The sequence below is a fragment of the Silene latifolia genome, chromosome 7 (assembly GCF_048544455.1).
Source record: "Silene latifolia isolate original U9 population chromosome 7, ASM4854445v1, whole genome shotgun sequence".
Lineage (NCBI taxonomy): Eukaryota > Viridiplantae > Streptophyta > Magnoliopsida > Caryophyllales > Caryophyllaceae > Silene > Silene latifolia.
In genome coordinates, this window is record NC_133532.1 from 10324791 (window position 1) to 10335794 (window position 11004).

The window sequence follows — 11004 nt, forward strand, 5'->3', positions numbered from 1 at the left end:
ATGATTATACTGAGTATGATTTTTCTTATTGGAAAATATATCAATATTCCTCGTGTGTAAGTATAGTGGCCTCGCCAATCTCAAATAAAAACCCTTGGTTCAGCCTGCATTAGAATGAAGAAAAGTAAAAGAAATAAAAATTTATAATGAAAAATTTGTATTGAAATACTTGAGAACTTACCTTACTTTATATCCCACGGTACGATAGATATCAACAAACCTGTAAAAAGAAAAATAATACGATCAATTTCATAGCTTGTGTGATAAATACCAAACAATAATAAATATTGGTTCACCTCTCAATATTAACTAAAAAGGTAAGATATTGTGGATGACATGAACAGAAATGTGAAATTATTGTTGGAGTCAAATTTAATTTATCAACCTCTTTATTTTAAAAAAATATTTAAATTAAAATTTTTATTTTATAATTTTTAATTTAAATCATTATCTAATCAAAACTAATTTAATCCAGATAATTAATAATTGCATTAGCAATAATTATCCTCTTTATATATAGATAGAGTTCACATTGTACCTAAAATACATATTAAATCCAATTTTATTTAGCCTTGAATTTCATGCGTTTTTTTTCCTATATTGTCTTGATTTCACAATTGGACAATAGTGTAATTATTGTATATTTTGGTTTAATTATAATTATTAACATGCCATAAAAAAATGAATCATACTTTAATTTAAAGATACCAACTATATTATTATCAACAAAATTTGTGAAAATACACCCCTGTATCAAGAAATCACTTTATAGACATCAAAAATATTTAATTTTAAACAGAGAAAATAAAATAACGTGAAGGTCTTAAAAATGAATTAGAATTATAACTTAAAATTTTCTTCAAATAAGATAACAAACCTTGTTCTAACTGGTCAAGTTTTTTTTTGGTGCAATGTAACGTCAAATTTTTGATGGCGTGAATATATAAAAACAGTTGGGATGCAGTGGCGTTTTTGGCGGGGGTGCAGAGGGTTCATCTGCATCCCTTTCCCGAAAAATAATTACAGTATTCTTTAGTAAAGGAGCACATTAGTTATGTGAATCTAGTGGTTATTAAGACTATTTCTTAGTTAGAGGTCATGGGTTCTATACTTGTATTGAACAATTTTTATTTAATGTTATATCTCATACATTTTGTCCAACTAAACAATATTTTGACATGAATCACGAGTGTGTGTGTGTGTGTCGGAGGCAGCATAAAATGGACCCTTTAGCGGTGTTACATAAGTTGAATTGTGAAAATATTGTATCCATCTCTGAATGTATTTGACCCGTATGACGATGACCCCTTTGTGAGGCTTTCTGCAGGGCGGTCTCTTTGGTCATCGCTTTCATACGATCAAGATTTGAAAGTCAATCAGGCCTCCCTAATGGAGATTCCTGGTAGCCATACCCCTGTAAATGGCTAATCCCCTTCTTCAGAGCCCAATTTAGAGGCGATGAAGATGGAGCTCCCTTCACTCCAACTTGAGACTGTTGATACCTTAATCCAATCTCCTTTGAGTGAGCACAGTCATTCAAGTTGTCCTTCTCCAAGGAGCAGTGGCCTATTGGAGGCCATTGTTTATGAATCACAGTCCATGAAAAATTCAAACCAGTCAATGCCAAAAGCCTCCTATATAGCAGGTGATTGTGTCGAGTCTTCATCTCGAAATGTAAGTGAAAAGAGATGGGATTCTTGTGGCGATCCAATATCAACACTTAGCCAATCTGCCATATTATGAAAACTTGAAGCTTGTCTCGCTACAATCTTGGATTTATCAGAGGTCGCTGTAGACGAACATATGCTACACGATATTATCAAGTCATGTCCGTTGAAAATTCTGAACCTTGACAGGTGCTCTGGCCTTCAAAATATTTCTATGAAATCTGTTTCAGACTCGGTATGAAGCTTTTAATAGGAAAGTTGGTGGACTTATAAAACTCTATTAGATAGAATTTGCACAAATATTAGATAGAATTTGCACAAATATTGGGGATAACTAACTATACAAATATTGGGATAATTATACATAATATTATTTTAAATAAAAATTAATTAAGTAGTTTTATAAAGTTGGAGTCTCTAGAATTGCCTGAAAAAAGCCTCTTTTATATATATATATATATATATATATATATATATATATATATATATATATATATATATATATATATATATATATATATATATATATATATACTAGATTTAATGAAATTGCCAATTCCATGTCTTTACCTATTTGGTATGTTCTATCGTGTATAATACTGTAATTATAAAAAGTTAAAATGTATTACTAAAATGTAGACAACTACTTCACCTATATGGCTATATTTAATGAAATTGCAACCTTTTTCCAACATTTCTTCTTATATTCTGAGAGTGTAAACATTTGACAGTTTTTAATACCCTCGAAAAAGTTTCAAATGATCACTATCCTATTAGTTAGTCCGTTCCGGTCAGTTATTTGTTTGCCAATTCCATGTCTTTAATGGGCTATTGAATCATCCACACTCAATTTGGTCTACATATCATTAGTAATTTATTCATCTTCTTTCGTTGGTATTTGTGCCAAAATCAAAAGCAAATAAATGACAGCAACGGGTTTGTTACATTTGAGAGTCTATCGTAGAATCATAAAGAAATGAGCAAAATGAGGACCGCGAAGAGCCATTGTGCATACTATTAATTATTTACTTGTTCCATTCTAGGGGTCTTAATCTATTGTTTACTTTTCTATTTTAGCAATGTTTTTGATAGGTAAATTGATTTCTACACTCAATTTAGTCCACTTATCATCTAATATTTGGTAATTTCTTCTTTCAATTTAGTCCACTTATCATGTAATATTTGATAGGTAAATTGATTTTTTAGCCTTTTCTTTTCTCTTTCATTATCTTCTTATAATTATAATTTTTAATAGTAATAAAAAAAATATTGCAGCATGCAATGTAGTTTTTGCAATCATGGTAAACCATGGACTCTAAATAATTATTAATTTCATTATTATAGGTAATAGTAATATAAAACCACACATCAAATTAAGTTCAACCATAGTAGTAATATTGCGAACAAACACCAAATTTGTGTAACACATGCATATATACATTGGAAGTCCTTACTTGCAGGCTTGCAGTTAGTCAAACAAAATAATGATCCTACTAATTACTTTAAATTTTAATAATCATCCTCTAAGTTGTCATAGGCAATGGTCTGTGTATTACGCAAATACATGCGGAGTAGCAGTAAACATCAAATATCACCGATTATTATATACAAACATGACCACGTGTATGAATGGATTATCTTATCGACAATATCGGCAATAAAAACAATTTTATAACACTCGTAAACTCAATTTTTAATGAAAAACAATGCATATGAGTACAATCGATCGTCCGGAATACAAATGTATACAAATCCGTTTGAGAAAAAATAAATATGAAAGAGCCTTAATTGATATGATACCTAAATTAAGTTCAAGTCCGTAAGAGCTCTCAATATTGCTAAAAGTTGTGAAGACGTAGCTATGATGCATATATATTTGCTTATGAGTGATACAACTCTTTTTGGAAACAAAGAGCAAGACAATTCCTTCCGCAAATCGTTTACCTTGAACGGAGATGCGGTATGCAGTTTGAGGCTTGACTCTTGATGTCGTGTTTTTCCTTGCATGTTGGTTCATCATATATTTTCTTTTCATTTTTTGAACGGAAAGAGCATAAAAGTCGATCTTTTTAAACATTAATAAATACATACTCCCTCCTATTTCATATGTTATTCCATTTTCAATAAAATATTACTCACATATATTAGAAAAAGTGGAATAACATATAAAATAGGAGGTAGTATATATATCGAGGGTAAGTCTTCGGAGAGACGAAACACTTCAAAATAAAAAATTGGTACACTAAACTTTGAGTTAGTATCAACAATCAAGGAATAATGAAAAAACGTAAAAAGTGGTTCAAAAGAGCGGTTTATAAATAACTTAGTAAGACACCGTATCTACCAAGTTTAATTTTAAAATGCATTCCTCGAATAAATTGCTTAGTATCCTAAAACATAGGGTATACCTTTTCTATTTATATGTTACTCTATCCATCACCCACTGCAACCGGTATAGCAATCTGTTCACAATAAGAAGAAATTAATTAGTATGATTCACACACCCAAACGCACAATAAAGAGACATATAGATGCCCAATATGATCATATAGGCCGATAAAATTGACATGCATGCAGAATAATATGGTTAAATTAATAGTATAAACAACTATAATACAAAAAAACAAACTAATCCTTCTCCTTTAAAATGTATGAAAGTCGACTTACTGTAGCTTTAGGAATAGTATCCCCTATGAACAAAGCTTAACAATAGTGATTCATCCTAGCCGTCCATCCTTTACTTCCTCTAATCTCACCCCCCACAACACACAACCTTCATATTTCCTCCTTTCTCTTTTCCTCCTTATTAGGATTATTAACACTCCTACTCACAATTTCCCTTTCCCTCTACACTTCCATCATTCCCTCTTCTCAATCACCAAAGTCATTCATTGCCCCAAATTCTTTCGATCGTTCACTCTAGATCCGTATAAAAACTTCACTCACCTTGATAACCATTCCCGGAGTTTCCGGTAATTGTTGTCTATGGGTAGTTTCCGGTAATTATTGTCTATGGGTTTCGCGCTTTTAAGTGATTATTGGGCTTCTCGATCCCTTAACAAGTGATTTGTGCAGTTTGTAAACCAGTGCTGATAGCGGAGGTATGCCTTTTAGCATTCTTTCTCTTTTGCTTCATCTACTACTTCTCAGCTTGTTCTTGAACGGATTATGTCTCAATCTGTAAGTGTATTTGTCAAAATTTGCATTTTTTTTGATTAATGTTACATGGTATGAAGTTTGTTTGCGGGAGGCAGTAGGGTAATGTTATTGTACTCAGGCTCGATCAAGTTTCGAAATATTATGTCTTCTTGAGTTAATACTTTAGTTATGATACATAAACCCGATTCAAAGGGTCAAAAATGACTATTTTATAAAAGGATAAAAGTTCGAGTTTTTGACGAAAAACTAAGTGTCTTGAGTGTTTTAGTTGAATTGGGTTATGGTAATGAATTATGGTTTTTATGTGGAAAAATTGCAGGAAGTATCACCAATGACATCAGGGAGACAATCATGTAGTGAGCCACCAAATGGGTTATTATTAGGAGACCATCATGTAGTAGTGAGCCACCAAATGGGTTATTATTAGGAGGCCAAAGCTTTTCAACATCTTCTATTGTCTTTCTTTGAAATGTTTGTGATCCTATTGATCCTATTTCTCCTCCTCTCGAGTTTGATAAGGTCTCCTTTCTCTTCTTTAATCTCCTTTTCTTTTTTCTAATTTACTTTCTATGGTTTAGCAAATTTATAAGCTTTCCATATATATAAGGAAATAACACATTACAAACATAGTGTTATTTATCTCTGTTTCGATCATGGTATCAGTTGTCATGGCCTAATCTTGCTAAATATGGTCAATATCACCTTAAAAACATGGTATAATGTGGTCGTAGTAAACTCCAAAACCTTTATAACTCGATCACATATAGGTGTTGAGTATTGTTCTTCTCATTTAAAACTATTACTACAAATATGCTTAACAAAATTAGTATGGCAACTAGCAAAAACCCCTTGCTTATTTGTCGATAATACAAGATAGGAAACTTAGTTGAGTACCTTCAATTATACTCCGCATTTAGTCATTTATCATTCGAATTTTGCGGTGTGGTGTAGTTGTAAGAGTCGAAACCAAGTTATGTACACCATTTCTGATCATTGTTTGTTCCATTTCTTTGTCGCATCTTGTGTGTTTACCTTCCTTAATTGATAATTTGTGGGTTTATGTTCTCTTATTTTGCTTATCAGTTGTCTTACTTTATTTGCTTTGGGTACTTCTGTATTATAGGAAAAAAATTTATAGTTTATGTGATTATTTGTTTGTTTTTTGTGTTTTGATTTGAGGCAATTGTGGATAAAATTTGGGGATTAGTATGGCCTCATTTCTCTTTCAAGCCTGATTAAACTTCCCATTTAAATGCCAAACCCGGACTTCACCCATTACTGAATGCCGAACTAAATCCATCACCAATCCCTCTCATACCAGGACCTAACATGATCAGATCTAAAGGAAAGACCATTGGATCAAATCGTGTTTTGGATTGGCTTTTGGTTCAAGTTTTGGATTGAGTTCTGATAATAAGACTAAAAAATACTATCATGAATAGGTTTCGGGCTAAGGATTTTTGGATTTAATTGGATTTGGATCAAAGGCTGGTTGGTTTTGCATTGGATAGTTTTGAATCCAATCGAAGGCTCGTAGCCATGCCATATGCAGAGCTGACTGAGTATAGCTGTATAGTTTCCACGATTGCTAAAATAAAGTTTCAGTACGCATATTCATTCCGAAATAGTACAGATATATTATGCCATCGTATAATCTGAAGCAGCACTTACTGAATTACCTTAACCAGTCAAAAGAGATCGAATAGTTCACATATGAGACTGGTTTAACCAGTCCCTTAGATGCAGTGTTGCCTGCTTATTGGATTATTGTTTGCTTCACAAGAACTTAAATAGCACTATATATTTTGGTACGACATTAGTTCGTTGATGGAACCAGTTCAGCTCTATCTACTGCTTCTGATATATTGTTTTTTCTTCTCTGATATATATGTTACTATGTGCAGGATATGTGGTCATGTGTTTTGATGGCAATGCTAGGAGGACTGTTCTTGAGCCTTGGCAATGTGTTGATACAGTACGCATGGGCATTTGTTGGGCTTTCAGTTGCACAAGTAATTACTTCAAGTATTGCTGTTGTTATAGGTAAACAAAGTCATAATTGAACGTCAACTAAACCTGTCAGGCAGATCAGGCGGTTGGGCTGGGTCGTGTCTGGTCAGAAATTCAGAATAAGGTCTGGTTTAGGTTCACCCCAACCCTAACCTTACAAATATGGATTGTTTGGGTTTGTGTCGTTCGGGTTATAATTCAGATGTCATGAACCTCTGAATTAAGGTGGGATACTTTTTGACAGGCCTAAAGTTAGCTATATAAAGATCGGTTTAACAACTTAAGTGGTTTCATAGCTGAAAACTATATGCATTCTGTCATTCCAGGTACATCTTTGAACTACTTCTTGGACGATAAGATAAATAAAGTGAGCATTTTGTTCCCTGGAGTTGCATGCTTTCTCACTGTTGTGTTACTTGGATCAACTGTTCACTCTCTAACGGAGCTGCTAATGTGGCTAAGCTTCAAAGCTTCCGTGAAAATATGAAAGATACACCAGAGTATGCCACCTCGATTCTCCAAGCGCTCTGAGCAGCAGGTTTTCATTTTCCATCAATGTTAAATTTTATCCTTCATGTTGGTTAAATCAGCTCTTTGTAGTGTGCCAGAGGATTCAAATCTAAAGGGAGGCAAATCAGAAAAAGGTAACATAATCGTCGTCAGTATGATTAGGTAAATCACTGTATGACTGCAATAAATTTGGTGTGTGTAGGTGATATATTGTTATGTGCAGATATCTTGGAGGACATCGAGGTCGGAGGTTTGAACGCTGAGGAAACTAAAAAGGCTGGAACTGCATAATCTATAATTGTAGTTGAAAACCAAAGGGCAATCAAGGTCTGTCATTCTTATCAAATTCGTAGAGAAATATGCCGACGGTAATATGCTTCTGATCTTAGAAGTTAGAAGCAATGTTGTTAGTGATGATTTGCCTCGTGGAAACAGGTTTACACAAATTTAGAAGGGAACAAATCAAATCCGGTGCAGACATTTTGGGCAATATTGTCTCTTATCAAAGCTGGACAGGTTAGTTGACCCTGCACAAAAACACAGAACAGCAGATGCTTAATGCTTATGCAATTCACTTTTAAGTAATTAATCTTTTAGTAAATCCTCAAAGGCTCAAGCTATTATTAGTTCTGATACAATAGAGAACTCTGGATCCGATCCCCATTGAACGGGGGCGAGACTATTGATCGATTCACAACTGGAAGATGGTGACTTTCCACAACAGGTGATCGCTTCTACTTCTACATAAACTCATCTTCTTCCAGTTTCTTTACTTCAAAACCTTCCTTTTAATACGAGAGTCTAAGAGCATGTACTATAGAGAGCAGGTTCTTATCCTCTTATTTTTGTTTTTCCCCACTATTTTTTTGACACCTCAATTACTTTTTATCCATCTCATTTTTCAACATTTACATCATCTTCCTCTATTCTTCTCCTATATTTTTCTACAATAGAGAGAAAGTCTCATTCTTCCTCTTAAATTAATCATTACACATAAACCTTCAATATTAAGAAAAAATATAAGAAATTAGATATAATTGATTGGTTGAAGGGCACAAGGGCCAATGTACTCCTTCCTCTAAAACTAGAGGAAGTCCTCTTCATCCTCTTGCTAAAAGGATACTCCATACTTGTTCCACAATAAAGAGGACCTCCTCTTAGAAGAGAGAGAAGGCTAAGAGTAGTACTCTCTTTCATCTAAGAGGATGTCCTCTTCAATGTGGGTATATCCTCTTAACATCCTCTTTGAAGAGGAAGAGGAAGACTTCCTCTATTTATAGAGGATGTTCTTACCTTGGCCCTTGTGCCAAATAAGAGATAAAAATTGTAGTGGGTTTACTTTAAAGGTAAAAGAGGAGAGGAAGTTTGCATCCTCTTTGATGTGGACAAAATTAGAGGAAGAGGAAGAAGATAGTGGAAAGTGGGGTAGATGAAAGAGGGTATGATGTGTCAAAAATATAGAATGAAAGAGAGGAAATAAGAGGATCAAACTATCATCTTCAATGTACATGCTAACAATGACATACTCTTGTTGTTCCAATGCTATGGCAGACCAAGGGACCACACTCACTTGTGCATCTTTACTCTAATGTCGAAAACACGTTATAGACCATTTATAAACAACCCATTTATTAGGAAATCACCACAATCGACCAACCGGTAATTGCTTTGCTACGACATATGAGAAATGTAAATAGTGTGACGAGGTATTATACTTGATCTCCTGAACTCCTATAAAAGCTTAAGAATTGGGAATCAACATGGTGAAATTTTAGGCCGCAACATAATGCTAAAATGTACTTGTTTTACCGCATACAAGAAATAAGTGGTGCATTCACGAAGAAGTGCACCCTAAGTTACAGTAACTATCGCAACATTTTCCTGATATGGGCTCTGGGTGAGTTTCGTCGTCTCAAGGCGGGACCATCAGGCACACACTGACTTAAATTTATCGTTAGTACCTCTCATATGGTCTGCTATTCTTCAAGCTTCATATGTATGCCATTGTTATATTAGGACTAATATCATGTCCAAAATGTTCTTAGCAAGGAGTTATGTTGAAATGTCTGGGACACTTGCTATTTTGCTAACATGTGAGTATATCATATATCATAAAGTTGGTATGGTCAGTTATATAGTATTCATATATCATAATACCTGGCATTGTCTACACTCTTTTGATTAGTGTCTACGCTCTCGTGTTTCAGTTAGAGAAGAAGTTGAAGACATGGATGAAAGGTGATGGAGAAATGAAGGACCTAGAGACGGAGGATCCAAAGATGAACAATGGGCGGACGCAGATGCAGAGTTAAGAGTTTTTTTATTGTATTTTAGTTCGGTAACGCCTTAACATGAAGTGCTTACTTCAAGTTGTAATTTATTTTCGAACCACCTTTTCTGCCTATTGTAGGGACTCAAGTAAACCTGTGTTTACACATTTGTGATATCTTAATTATATTGTTTACCAATGTGTAAATCTATTAAGTTTGTACGTATATTTTTAAAAAGAAAAATGGAAAGTAATTTACATGGAAAACGCTCGTTCCATTAATTGTTATTTACAAGTTCACTTGAGTTTGTCAATTTAGTTTGTGAAAGTTTCAATAGTTACCCGTCAGCTATTTTTCTAATAGCTACAAAGTTGCCAATAATGTTGGGTAAGATGGAAAGATGTGTGAGGTTTATTTTGCATTTTTGAACTAATTTATAACTAAGGCAAATACTTTATTGAAGTTTAAGTTAAATCAAATATTCATAATGCTAATGTTAAATGTGGCATTGTTTGTAGTGTTGGACATCTGAAAGTTCTGTTTATGAAACTTAAACCTTCAATCTAACTAGGGTATGAATTAGCCAATGCCCACCTTTCGCGAAATTAAGAATAGTAGCACTTTAATTCAATTAACACATCACAAATGTCATTTGTAGTACTAACCTACAGGTTAATAGACAAATTTGGAGGGTAATGTTTTTTTTTTTGGTATAGTTATTTTTTTTTTTTTTGGGATATTCTCTCGTGTACCCCTCAATTTTTTCATTTTCTACGATATACCCCTCTTTTCATACAAAAAAACTTTGACCGTCAATAACTCTTGGCTATAAGTTCAGAATACGATAAATTTTGTTTCCACATTGACCGTCTTTAAGAGGTCTTCAGTTTGAAAAAAAATTCACCGACGTCTCAACTCGTAGTCGGGAATTATGGTCGGTCAAAGTTTATTCGTTAAAAAATGTTTGACCAACCATAACTACCGGCTACGAGTTCAAATGCGGTGAATGTTTTTTTCAAATTCAAGGCCTTGACGAGATAATTTGTTTGAAAAAAAAAATTACCATTTTCCGAACTCGTAATGTGAAAAATTATTGTCGGTCAAAGTTTTTTTGTGAAAAACGAGGGTACACCTTAGAAAACGAAAAAGTTCAGGGGTACACGAGAGAATATCCCTTTTTTTTTTCTTTTGCTATGATTGCTATTGAGCAACCTAATGTTTGAGAACAAAATACACACAAATAATTCTCATAAGCAAACACATAAACGTAATATGTCATATACTACATTCAGCAGAAATAAATAGGTGTTATCGGTCATTTTCACAAATTAAACACTGACATTAATACAATCGGAGATAAACGATAATATAACCCAATAGAATGCCGC

The 11004-nt window shown here is 33.6% G+C and overlaps 1 long non-coding RNA gene across 10 annotated transcripts; it reads left to right on the forward strand.

Moving 5' to 3' along the window:
* Positions 1–6026: 6026 nt before the first annotated feature.
* Positions 6027–9755, forward strand: LOC141591666 (uncharacterized). 10 transcript variants are annotated; one of them, XR_012520960.1, is made up of 6 exons: positions 6027–6869; positions 7163–7480; positions 7570–7673; positions 7782–7862; positions 7988–8070; positions 9554–9755. It is a non-coding gene; the product is annotated as an uncharacterized LOC141591666 (long non-coding RNA). The 10 variants fall into 10 exon arrangements; XR_012520958.1 differs by lacking the exon at positions 7988–8070 and having other exon boundaries at positions 6030–6634; positions 6731–6869; XR_012520964.1 differs by lacking the exon at positions 7988–8070 and having other exon boundaries at positions 6048–6869; positions 7163–7336; positions 7427–7480.
* The last annotated feature ends 1249 nt before the right edge of the window (positions 9756–11004 follow it).